Genomic DNA, 12,062 nt, shown 5'->3' on the forward strand with positions numbered 1-12,062 from the left:
CCAAATGAATGCAATTGTAAACAAATACATTATACTTTATTTGAATTTCCATTTTTTCTTAATAATTTCAAAAAGATAATTTAAAAAACAAAAATGATCTAATGATACAGATCGTGATTATTTCCTAAAGTGGTGTAGAAAAGAAGTATCTAGACTGCTTTACCAGTGGCTAAATGTTCTTCTAAATTCTCTGCATGCCTGTTCTGCATCTTCTGTGATTCACAGTTTGGATCTTTCTCTAAGTATATACAAGTAATCTTATGTAAAATGACTCTAGCAAGTAAGAATTTTTCAAACTGATTAGTTTTTCTTCAGATACTTTCTATCAGTAGGGTTTTCAGTTACATTTTTTCCTTCTAAATCTTTGTAATTTTTGATTGTTGACATTCTACAGAGGTACAACTTCAAGCAAAATGATTTTCAGTTGTTAACACATCACTTACAGGGCAAACAAAATTAATTTTAAAGCTGTGAACAGTGGCATGTACTTGTTATCTCAGCTTTGTGGAAGGCTGAGATCAGAAGGATCACAGTGTCATGCAAAAAAATCCTGAGACCCCATCTCAAGGAAAAAGCCTGACATTGAGGCACATTTCTATCATCCCAGTTATAGCAGGAAGCATAAACTCATGCCATTAGCAAACATTTCCTATTTCTTTAAGGTTTTGCATCAAAATGTCAAAAATATCTTAATTCATTGCCTAGAGTGAAAGAAATTAGTTCATAAAAACTGTTCTCATGATTTGAACTTTTCCAAATGGAGCTTTTAAAATGTTGCTTGGTATTAACCTTAACAACAGGTGTGCTTATCACAGAGTCTTATATACAAATTCATAGACTCCATTTTGTCAGTTCACATATAAGATGATTCTTGATCAAAGGATATTGAGGGGATTCCATGTTGGCAACTAGTGGGAGGAAGCAGAAAGCATGCTTCCTAACATAAACTCTTGGAGATACCCTGGAGATACACCTGGCAGGAAAAACCACCATGAAGAGGCAAAACTCTGATTCCTTCACACCCCCAGCCTGCATATGGCATCCCCAAGCAATGTTAAATGGAGAACCAGGAGGGCTCCCATGCTGCCAGATGCCAGTTCCTAAACTACTTGGGAGATCCCTAGGTGAGCAAATAAGTGGCATGATGTACTCCCTGGGACAAGTCAGCATAGCCCCCTAGACAGATTGACAACTCCTAGGGAAAAAAGAAAAAAAACTGAATAATAAACAAGCAGCTGAAAAGCAAAAAGGCATGTAACAAAGAGGGTGGGGAGCCCTGAGCTCAGGAGAGTGGGGGAGGGGCATTCCCTCACATGAATATTAAATGAACAAGCTGACCGAAGAAGGCAGGTGTGGTGCCACCTCCCCCAGTGTGCTTGGAGAGGAGAAATGATAGTCAAAGGAAAAACTGAAGAACTATTAGTTAAACAATTCAAACCAATGAAAAGAAAATGCAAGAACTTACTAACTCCATCAAAAAACCAAACCTGAGAATCATGGGCATTGAAGAAGGTGAAAAGGTACAAGCAAAATGAAAGCATAATATATTCAACAAAATAATAACAAAAATTTCCCAAATCTAGAGAAAACTATGCCCATACTAGTACAGGAAGGCTCCAGAACACAAAACAGACTTGATCAAAATAGAACTACCCCATGGCCTATTATCATAAAAACAACAATTACAGTGACTAGAGAAAGAATGTTGAAGGCTGTAAGAGAGAAAAAACAAATAACAATAAAGGCAAACCCATCAAAATCACAGCAGGTTTCTCAACAGAAGCATTAAAAGCAAGGAGAGCTTGGGAAGAGGTCTTCTGGGCACTGAATGAAAATAACTACAACCCCAGGATACTCTACCCAGCAAAACTATCATTCAAAATAGATGGAGCAATAAAAGTCTTCCATGATAAACAGAAACTAAAACAATATATGACCACAAAGCTACCACTAAAAAAGATTCTTCAAGAGATTCTGCACACAGAAAATGAAACCCAACATAACCATGAAAGGGCAGGCAGTACTAAAGTATAGGAAAAGAAAAAGCAAGAAAGTAGAGAGTAACCTTAACTTAGGTACACACAATCAAACCCTCCAACAACTAAGACAACTAAATGACAGGAATCACCACATACTTATCAGTAATAACACTTAATATTAACACAGTTAACTCCCCCATCAAAAGGCACCATTTGACAAACTGGATTAAAAAGGAAGATCCAACAATTTGTTGCTTACAGAAGACCTATCTCATCAATAGAAATAAGCATAGGCTTAGGGTGAAAGGCTGGAAGAAGATTTACCAAGCCAATAGTCCCCATAAATAGGCAGGAAGAGCAATACTTATCTCTGACAAAGTAGACTTCAAACCTACATTGATCAAATGAGATAAAAAAGGACATTCCATACTAATAAAAGGGGAAATAGAGCAAAATAACAATTCTCAACCTATATGCACCCAATGTCAATGTACCTAGTTTCATCAAACATACCCTGAAGAACATAATGGCATATATCAACTCCAACACAGTGGTAGTGGGAGACTTTAACACCTATCATCAATTGATAGGCCATCAAAACAAAAATCAATAAAGAAATCCTAGATCTAAAACATACTATAGATCAAATGGACCTAGTTGATGTCTACAGAACATTTCATCCAACTTTTACACAATATAAATTTTTTCTCAGCAGCCCAAGGAACCTTCTCTAAAATAATCATATTCAAGGGCACAAAGCCAGCCTCAGAATATATAAGAAAATAGAAATTACACCATGCATTGTATTTGGTTACAATACACTAAACTAGATCTCAAAAACAAATATAAAGACAAAAAACAGACAAACAGCTGGAAATGGAACAACTCATTGCTTAATGAACAATGGGTCATTGATGAAATAAAAGAGGAAATTAAAAGGTTCCTGGAAGTCAATGAAAATCAAAAGACAACCTACCATAACACATGGGACACAGTAAAGGCAGTCCTGAGAGGAAAGTTTATAGCCATGAGTGCATATATTAAAAAGACTGAAAGCACTCAAATCAATGACCTAATGCTACATCTCAAACTCTTAGAAAAACAAGAACAAGGAAATTCTAAAACAAATGGACAGAGAGAAATAATAAAAATTAGAGCTAAAATCAAAGAAATAGAAACCAAAAAAAAAAAAACAAAGAATTAATGAAACAAAACGTTGGTTCCTTGAAAAAATAAACAAGAACTATAGAACCCTGGCAAATCTGACTAAAATGAGGGGAAAAAACCCAAATTAGTAGAATCAGGAATGCAAAAGGAAAGATAACAACAAAAGCTAAGAAAGTCCAGGAAATCATCAGAGACTACTATGAGAATCTATATTGAAATAAATTTGAAAATGTTGAAGAAATGGATAGATTTCTAGATACTTATGATCATCCAAAACTGAACCAAGAGGACATTAATCACTTGAATAGACCTATAACACAAAATGAAATTAAAGCAACAATCAAGAGTCTCCTAAAAAGAAAAGTCCAGGACCTAATGGATTCTCTGCTGAATTTTATCGGACCTTGAAAGAAGAAGTAATACCAACCCTCCTTAAACTGTTCCACTAAATAGAAAGGGAAGGAAAACTGCCTAACACATTTTATGAAGCTAGTATTAAACTTATCCCTAAACCAGGCAAAGACACCTCCAAAAAGGAGAACTGTAGGCCAATCTCCTTAATGAACATTGATGCAAAAATCCTCAATAAAATAATGGCAAACCGAATTCAACAACAAATCAAAAAGATCATTCAACACGACCAAGTAGGCTTCATCCTAGGAATGCAGGGGTGGTTCAACATATGAAAATCAATAACGTAATACACCACATTAACAGAAGCAAAGACAAAAGCAGAAACAATAGCCTCAAAAAAATCAAATACCTAGGAGTAAACTTAACAAACAGTGTGAATGACCTCTACAATGAAAACTACATACTCCTGAAGAAAGAGATTGAGGGAGATAGTAGAAAGTGGAGAGACTTCCCATGCTCATGGATTGGTTGAATCAACTTAATAAAAATGTCTATATTCCCAAAAGCAGTCTACATGTTTAATGCAATTCCCATCAATATCCCAATGAAATTCATCAAAGAGATTGAAAAATCTACCGTTAAATTTATTTGGAAACACAAGAGACCATGTATAGCCAAGGGAATATTCAGCAAAAAGAACAATGCTGAAGGTATCACAATACTGGACTTCAAAATATATTACAAAGCATTGGCAATAAAAAGAGCATGATACTGGCAAAAAAACAGACATGAAGACCAGTGGAACAGAAGAGACAACTCGGATATGAAGCTACACAACTATAATCAACTTAACTTTCCAAAGGAGCTATAAATATACACTGGAGAAAAGACAGCCTCTTCAACAAAAACTGCTGGGAAAGCTGGGTAGTCTGCAAACAACTGAAAATAGTTCCATGTTTTTATCACCTTATACCAGTATTAACTCAAAATAGATCAAGGACCTTAATATCAGACTCCAAACTCTAAAGTTGGTACAGGAAAGAGTAGCAAATACTTTGGAACTAACAGGTATAGGAAAGGACTTTCTCAATGGAACCTCAGCAGCTCAGCAACTAAGTCATAGCATCAACAAATGGGACTTCACAAAACTAAAAAACTTCTGCTCAAGAAAAGAAACGATCTCTATACTGAAGAGACCACACACAGAGTAGGAGAAAATATTTGCTAGCTACACATCAAAGGACTGATAACCAGAATATACAGGGAACTCAAAAAACTAAACTCTCCCAAAGTTAGTGAACTAATAAATGGGCAAGTGAACTAAACAGAACTTTTTCAAAAGAAGAAATTCAAATGGACAGAAAACACATTAACACCACTTATAGCCATTAAGGAAATGCAAATTAAAACCAAACTAAGATTCCACCTCACCCCTGTTAGAATAGCCATCATTAGAAACACCACCAAAACAGGCGTTGGTGAGGATTTGGGGGAAAAGGAACCCTTATACACTGATGGTGGGAATGCAAACTAGTATAACCACTCTGGAAAAGGGAGGCTCCTTAAAAACCTAAACATAGATCTGCCATATGATCCAGAAGTACCACTCTTGGGGATATACCCAAAGAATGCAACACAGGTTACTCCAAAGGCACTTGCACACCCAGGTTTATTGCAGCACTATTCACAATAGCCAAGTTATGTAAACAGCCAAGTTGCCCCACTATGTGGTATTTATACCCAATGGAATACTACTCAGCCACAAGGAAGAATGAAATCTTATCATTTTCAGGTAAATGGATGGAACTGGAGAACATCATCCTGAGCGAGGTTAGCCAGGTTCAGAAGATCAAAAATCATGTCTTCTTCCTCGTATGTGGACTTTAAATTAAGGGCAAGCACAACAAGGGGATTGGACTTTGATCACATGATGAGGTGAGAGCACAAAAGGAAGACATGAGGATAGGCAAGAATCCCCAAAAAAAGCAAGATAGCATTTGATGTCTTCAATGTAAAGGAACTAATGAAGAAACTTTAAAGTGACAGAGGCCAACAGGAATAGGGGACCAGGAACTAGAGAAAAGGCTAGTTCAAGAAGAATTAATTTAGAATGTAACACATATGTATAGAAAAGCAATGCGAGTCAACTCCCTGTATAGCTATGCTTATCTCAACTAGCAAAAACCCTTGGTCCTTCCTATTATTGCTTATACTCTCTCTTCAATAAAATTAGAGATAAGGGCAAAGTAGTTTCTGCCTGTCAGTGAGGGGGTTGGGAGGAGAGGGAGGGGATGAGGGAAAGAGAGGTGGCAGGGGGAAGGGGTTAGAAATTACCCAAATGTTGTATGCACATATGAATAAAAGAAATAAAAAACATAAAAAATAAACAAAGTTAAACAAAAAACGGATATTGGGGTACTGAAAAAGCATAGTGGAATTTCACGAGAGGCCCCTGGAGTCAATACAGTTGTCCTGACCTGAGCACATTGTAGCTTCCATCATGTGGTTGTCAACCCATCAATTGCAAAATAAGGACTTTGAAAAGTTTGAGGCAAAAAATTCATTCTAATGTAGCACTTGTCCACAATATATAAAAACTAGTCACAACATTTCATGAAAACAAGATATAACCAGTGGAATTAGACGAGGGAATGCAAAATTTCAGTAATCCCTAGAGCAAAGAACTTTCTTTTGCTTTATTTATTTATTTTTTCCCTTTGTTTTGGTTTGCACAGGTTCTGAAGTTTGATATCAGGGCCTCACATACGCCAGCCAGGCACAATATCTCTTGAGTCACATCCCCAGCCCTCTTTTGCTTTAGTCATTTGTCATATAGGGTCTTGCATTTTTACCTGAGTTCCGCTTAGGTCTGTGATCCTCCTAACTGTGACTTCCAGGGAGCTGGAATTTCAGACATGTGCAACCATATCTGGCTTATTTGTTGAGATGGGGTATTGATAAATTTTTGCCCTGGCTGACCTCAAACCAAATACCTCCCAAATGGCTGGGATTACAGGTGCATGGCACCACATTTGTCCCCAATGATCTTTTCTCAGGTGACTTCATTGAGAGCTTCTCCTGACAAATCACAACAGGGCCTGTTTAAATAAACTATGAATGAACTTTGAGATTCAATTAATTTCACTTAGAGTTAATGTTAATTTAACTCATTTCAATATTATATTTAATATTAAATTTAATTAATAATTTTCCTCTTAATCATACTACGTAGTACTTGCTGACATGTAAATTATCTTTAATAAGTTCTAAACTGGTGCAGTTTAAAACTATGTATATATTAATTGTTTCATATGTGTTTTGAACATTTTGGCATTTTTTTATATGTTAAATTCATCTGTCATTTTGTCATTGTAGAACAAAATGTATTTCGCTAAAATGTCTTCTGTTGTATCTCAGGATTTACTATAAAATATTTTTTGCTAATTTTTTTACTGTATCAAAATTTCTTCAATGACATGATACTTAACACACATTAAAGTTGCTTGAGACAATATTTTGTTAGGGAAAACAATTTAGGGATAAGCAACTTATCTACCCACAATGAAGGAAAAACATACCAATTACTCTTACAACTACATAGAGAGGCTTACATTATGGATTCAAATAAACTGTAATAAACATGGTTTCACATTTGTTTGTAGTTAAGCTAAGCAATGAGAGCTCATTTTCTTTTATTGGAAGTACTGTTGTTTGAACTTAGGATCCCACACTTCCTAGGCAGGTGCTACACCACTTGAGCCACTCCACCACTCCAAAAATTCTATTGTTGTTATTTTTTTAAGCAGCACTGTGATTTGAAATCAAAGCCTCACACTTTCTAGGCTGGTCTTCTTTCCACTTGAGTCACTGCACCAGCCCTTTTGTGTGAAGGGTTTTTTGAGATATGGTCTGGGGAACTATTTCCCCTGGCTGGCTTCAAACTGTAATCCTCCTCATCTCTGCCTCCTGAGTAGCTAGGATTGCATGTGTGAGCCACCTGTGCTTGGCAATGAAAATCTTTTTATTTTGATAATATATAAGACTTTATTGGAGAAGACATAAGGACATAAACTTGTAGCTGTTAAGCCTGGATTTATTCACCCAAATGGAGCATTCAGCAAGGAACACTTAAAAAATGAGAAAGTTAGCCAAGAAAGGACAACCTCAACCTTCAATTGGCAGAATCATCCTCTATTCCACAAAAGTGAGGTTGAAAAATAATTACCTTCTTTCTCACATGGCTTATATATGGTTATCATTTTCCAAATAGAACACAAACTTAGTTTCAATGCAACATGCACTTGAGACTATAATTTATTTTGGTATAATTTATTTAATTACAAAATACTTAAGTTGCTTTGGCTATCACATTATTTTTGTAGCTATTTTACATTGACTTGAATAAATCAAATAATCTGGCTCTACATTCACTCAAAATTTTAATAACCAACATTTACTATGAGATATTGTCAGCACTCATAAATATTTGATAAGTAATAAGTACATTTGTTTTAAAATTATTTGAAACATGTATTTATTAAAATCTGCCCATTAAAATTTGTTCATTCTAAAAAACCCTTCACAAGTACATATTTATAAGGATGTTTGAGGAGATTGAAATTCTCACTACCATTGCTTATCACATTTTGTGTATGTGTATCTAATCAGCAGACCACACTATAAACCATGAACAATTTAAATAATAATTAACGGTAAGAAAATCTTTTCATTTCCTAAATGATAAATCAACAGGATACTGCAAAATAATTATAAAATTGATTAGTCAGCATCTCAAGTATCTTGTGAATGGATTATTTAATAAACAAAACCCAACAAGTAGGCTTTTAAATGAGTTTGAATCTCACTTGGTGACATCTAAGGATAAATCCAAATTATAATTTTAAAACTTTCTTTAAAAAACTTTCTTTCTATTACTTTCACCACAGCCTACTTTATCTGTTTATTTCTAAAACTATAGATGATAGGATTAAAGAATGGTGGAACAGAGGTATAAAATATAGAAGCTATAATGTTCTGAACGTCTTCAGAGTTAACCAGAGGTCTTACACATAGGCAGCAGAACTAAATACACAGATTCCACAAGATTGTGAGGCACACATGTGGAAAAGGCTTTCTCTGCTTTTCATTCACTAGGAACTTTAGCACAGTTGAAAATATCTGAACATATGGCATAGGTATGAAGACAAAGTAACCACCACCCACCCCCATGACAGAAACAAAGATTTAGAGTTTGTTGACAAAGGTGTCTGAGCAAGATAATCTCAGCAAAGAGGGGATATCACAGAACTGAGGAACCACATTGGACTGACAGAAGGACAGACAGAATGTGTTCCCAGTGTGTACAGCTGCATTCATGAGACCACTTGGTAGGGAAGCTAGTATTGTCTGGAGACAAAACTGGTGGGTTCATGATGACAGAGTAGTGGAGGTGTTGCAGGTAGAGACATAGTGATCCCAGGCCATTATGGTGAGGAACAGAATCTCCACATATGCAAAATAAAGGACCAAGAAAATATGAGTTACACAGCCAGCCATAGAAATGGCCCAGTTGTCTGTGAGATAGTTGACACAGGCATTGGGGACAGTGACAGAAATGTAACACATGTTGAAGTTGGACAGATTCTTCAGGAAAAATTACATGGACATGTGCAGGTTCTGGTTAATGGTGGTGAGGGTGATGATAATAAAATTTTCTAACAGGATGCCTAAGTATGTCAGTAGGAGCAGTGTGGAAAGTAGAATGCTAAGTTCCCACACCTATGCAAAGCCATCCAGGAGAAACAATGTCAAAGTGCTGGTTTTGACCTTGTTCTGAAAGCACTGGTTCATCTGGAAAAAAATGGAAGACAATAAAAAAAATTGATAAAATTATCCTAAGCACTTTTTTTGATGTTGTTTAACACCTATTTTATGCAGCTGCCTTCAGGTGTCAAAAGCTCAGTTTATTATTCCTGTGATTTCTGTCAATTTTTTTATGATCCCTAGTGTTTAATATATAAAGGCAATAATAAATAATGTACTCCACTGTAATTCTAGGGCATGATATTAACTGTTATTTTATCTCCTCATTAATATCTAGCTCATGAATTTTGTTGTTGTAATGATGGTTGTTCTGATTAATATTTGACAAGTTCTTACAGAGTAAATCATCTGAATAAGTCAGGAATATTCAGGAAGTATTAAGTAATATAATATGTAAAAATGCAAAATGTGCTTATTATTACATGTTTATATGTATTTATTTTATGGAAAATATATTACATATACTTAGAAACCATGAAAATGATTATAATTTTGCCTATTGTTTACACATATCTGTACATCATCTATCTATCCATTTATCTAAGGATATATCAGCCTTTCATCTTGTCTGTCAGTTTATATACATATAGAGGGAAAGTGAGAAAATGTTAGAAATTTGTTCCTTTTATGTGAGATACATCTGAGACCACATACAGTTGGATAACAGCCTAGGAACTCAGGTGCAGAAACACCTAAGTTTGTGTCTGGGTAAATTACTTGAAACTGGGTACAGACTGAGCTGACAATAATACTAAATGCTATACCATTAAAAATAGTTGTTAAGTTTTATGAGAAGTTGTATGTTCTCTTAACTGTGACATGCATTTCCACAAGTTTTCATTTGTTCTTTCTTTTTGTTTTTTGTAAGTTAAAAACAAAAATTGTGTTTTTGACTTTTAACACATTTCTGACAAGTTAGCATTGCATGACATCCAAGTGTAGTAAAAGTAGGCTTATGTATTGTTTGTCATATTGAAACATAATTTTTCATAAATGTGATTATATATCATTTTTCAAAAGGCTACCTTGGATTTTTGTCATTAATCAAAAATAAAGCATCAGAAATGATAAGCAAAACAAGTCAACCCATATGCTGTGTACAGAGACTAATGTTATATTTAATGAAACAAATGGTCTTAAAAGGAAGAAATAGAAATGGGAAATAGATATTTTATGCAAATAAGAACCCAAGAGGTGATTTTTTCTCTTCTCTTGCTGTGGAGTACATGCGCCCGTTCGGTGTCCTGGTCTCCTGCAGGAGAAGTGCGCAGCTCTGTGGACTTCTCTTGGATTCCGCTTGGTTCTGGATAACCATGTTTGCCTCCTGCTGGAAAGTCTCCAGTGCTTCTTCACTTTCCAGCTTCTCATCCATTACAACTGTGATGCTCTTCTGGTCTCTGCCTTACCTTGGGGGCATGTCAGCAGCTACTCAGAGCTGACCAGCAGCCATGGCACTGAGTTTGCAAGTCTAGATATGAGAGATGAGGAATTCCAAGATGGCAGATAGAAGGAGGAAACAGAAAGTATGCCTCCTATAGTGAAATCTTGGAGAGATGCTGAAGACACACCTTGCAGGCAAAATCACCAAGAACAGGCAAAACTTTGACCGCTCCACACCTCCAGCCGGCACAGAGAATCTCCACTTCATGTTAAATGGAGAAACCAGGAGGGCCCCCGGGCCACCAGTCACCCACGCCCAGATGGCTTGGGAAGATGCTGACAAGTTTCGTTCTACTTTATGAGTCCCCTTTGATGAGACAACTACAGAACAACATCTAAGGCACCATATCCAGGATTGGAGGATGAAACAGATACCAAAATAATTATTATTTTTTAATTGTCAATTATTTATTTATTTATTTAGCCATAGTGACATGGTACTTGTCATTTTTTTATTGTTTTATTATTCATATGTGCATACAGGACTTGGGTCATTTCTCTCTCCTGCCCCCACCCCCTCCCTTACCACCCACAACCCCCCTCCTTCTCCTCCCCACCCCCTCAATATCCAGCAGAAACTAGTTTGCCCTTATCTCTAATTTTGTTGAAGAGAGAATATAAGCAATAATAGGAAGGAACAAGTGTTTTTGCTGGTTGAGATAAGGATAGTCAAACAGGGACTTGACTCACATTAATTTTCTGTGCGTGTGTGTTACCTTCTAGGTTAATTCTTTTTGATCTCACCTTTTCTCTAGTTCCTGGTCCCCTTTTCCTATTGGCCTCAGTTGCTTTTAAGGTATCTGCTTTAGTTTCTCTGCATTAAAGGCAACAAATGCTAGCTAATTTTTTAGGTGTCTTACTTATCCTCACCCCTCCCTTGTGGGCTCTCACTTTTATCATGTGCTTAAAGTCCAGTCCACATGTTGTTTTTGCCCCTGATCTAATGTCCGCATATGAGGGAGAACATACGATTTTTGGTCTTTTGGGCCAGGCTAACCTCACTCAGAATGATGTTCTCCAATTCCATCCATTTACTGACAAATGATAACATTTTGTTCTTCTTCATGGCTGCATAAAATTCCATTTTGTACAGATAGCACATTTTCTTAATCCATTCGTCAGTGGTGGAGCATCTTGGCTGTTTCCCTAACTTGGCTATTGTGAATAGTGCCGCAATAAACATGGGTGTGCAGGTGCCTCTGGAGTAACCTGTATCACAGTCTTTTGGGTATATCCCCAAGAGTGGTATTGCTGGACCAAATGGTAGATCAATGTTTAGCTTTTTAAGTAGCCTCCAAA

At 36.2% G+C, this 12,062-nt stretch overlaps 1 pseudogene; it reads right to left on the bottom strand.

Moving 5' to 3' along the window:
• Positions 1-8,375: 8,375 nt before the first annotated feature.
• Positions 8,376-10,695, bottom strand: LOC109702500 (olfactory receptor 14C36-like; annotated as a pseudogene).
• Between the last annotated feature and the right edge of the window lie 1,367 nt (positions 10,696-12,062).

This window comes from Castor canadensis, chromosome 15 (genome assembly GCF_047511655.1).
Source record: "Castor canadensis chromosome 15, mCasCan1.hap1v2, whole genome shotgun sequence".
Taxonomy (NCBI): Eukaryota; Metazoa; Chordata; class Mammalia; order Rodentia; family Castoridae; genus Castor; species Castor canadensis.